A 1,676-nucleotide genomic window follows, 5' to 3' on the forward strand; every position below is an offset into this window, starting at 1 on the left:
GTCCAATTAATTAATTAATGGGCATAGCTAGAAGAGGAAGACGGACTGCAAGCCTTCAAGCAGCACCATATATCAAAATTGGGGATTTTTTCATGACTATGAATTTCAACTACTTTCTATCCCAAGGTAATTTTTGTTAAATTTCTTCTTCCTCTATTCTTCTATTCCAAATTGACTCTTCTTGTTTTCACTTTCCATCCATCAATTAGTACTCTTATTGATAGGTCTTTACCCTTCTTTTTCTTTGCAGCTTCATCTGCTTGTACTCTGAGCTGTCTATTGTGTACATATTACTGTGGATAGAGGGTGGAGAGGGGGGGTCTTCTATTACAATTCACAGAAATTTCCCACTACTTACTTCTCTATTATGAATGAATAATAGTTATTCAAAAAAACGTATCCCATTTACAGTACAGTCAAACCTCTTCATAACAAAGACGTTGGATGACTGTTATACACCTATAACAACATTGATATTTAAATGGTATTTTACTGTTATAGGCAAAAAAGATGCATCAAATCTAATTTTCATTTTTAATTGCCAAATTCTAAGCTTAATCACACTTTGTATAACGAAGGAAAATCGTTTTAATGATGAAAATATATACTCCATCCGTTTCAATTTATGTGAATCCATTTGACTGGGCACGACATTTAAGAAAGAATGAAGACTTTTAAAACTTGTGGTTCAAAATAAGTCTTGAATATTTGTGTGGTTGTAAATTATTTCATAAAGTGAATTTGTTTCCAAATTAGAAAAGAGGTCATTTATTTTGGCACAGACTAAAAAGGAAATAGGTTCACATAAATTGAAACAGAGGGAGTATATTCATATAACATTTTTTTTGTTGTAATAATATGTTAAATGATCAAATATTTGGTCAAAATCTCTACACTTATTATTGGTAATCATAGATATTCTATTTTTATAAATATGGTTAATTATTATATTGCCAAAACAAGAAGATAACTATTATATGGGGGTAATTTTACATAAAGCGTATTGTTATAAAATTGGTTGTTGCTGTTACAGGTGAAATGCTGTTATAGAGAAGTAAAATATAACATAAAAAATCAGTTTTAAAAAAAGTTGGTTGTTATAGAAAGGTGTTATTATATGCGGGTGTCGTTATATACCACTTGCCTAGGTCCAATAGCAATAATTCAATTCAATTGGAGTAGACCCCATCTTCATAGAAACTTTTCATACTTGATGTCTTATATATGACTTTGTCCTAAATATCATCCACTTATTTCTTATCACTACCACAGTCTACACACCATCACAATTGAATTTTATCATAAGAATAAACTTAATTAAAAAAAAAAACTTTAAAATAACAGTAATATACAAAATTAACAAAAAAAATCAAAAATTGCAAATCAAAGCATAAATTTCTCTTTCTTATTTATTCTTTTTTCCTGGCTTATCTAAATTCAGTTATTTTTTATTCTTTTCCATCAAAGTCTAGTAATTTTTCTTATAACAATAAATTCAGTTGAAAACTAAAAGTTAATCAATAACAGTAATCGTAGTTGCAAATTTGGACATAAGTTTACTCAATAATAGTAAACTCGATTGAAAAAGTTTGAATATTAAAACATACTTAAAATTTATATTATGCACGCTTTGGGTTATGTCTTTTTAATTGATTTTACTAGAAGAAAGAAACAAA

At 28.2% G+C, this 1,676-nt stretch overlaps 1 long non-coding RNA gene across 1 annotated transcript; it reads left to right on the plus strand.

The window, feature by feature from the left end:
* The first annotated feature begins 12 nt into the window (after nucleotides 1-12).
* LOC132060546 (uncharacterized) lies at nucleotides 13-1,330 on the plus strand. Its single transcript, XR_009415945.1, has 2 exons — nucleotides 13-126; nucleotides 251-1,330. It is a non-coding gene; the product is annotated as an uncharacterized LOC132060546 (long non-coding RNA).
* The last annotated feature ends 346 nt before the right edge of the window (nucleotides 1,331-1,676 follow it).

Source organism: Lycium ferocissimum, chromosome 6 (assembly GCF_029784015.1).
Source record: "Lycium ferocissimum isolate CSIRO_LF1 chromosome 6, AGI_CSIRO_Lferr_CH_V1, whole genome shotgun sequence".
NCBI classification, from domain to species: Eukaryota; Viridiplantae; Streptophyta; class Magnoliopsida; order Solanales; family Solanaceae; genus Lycium; species Lycium ferocissimum.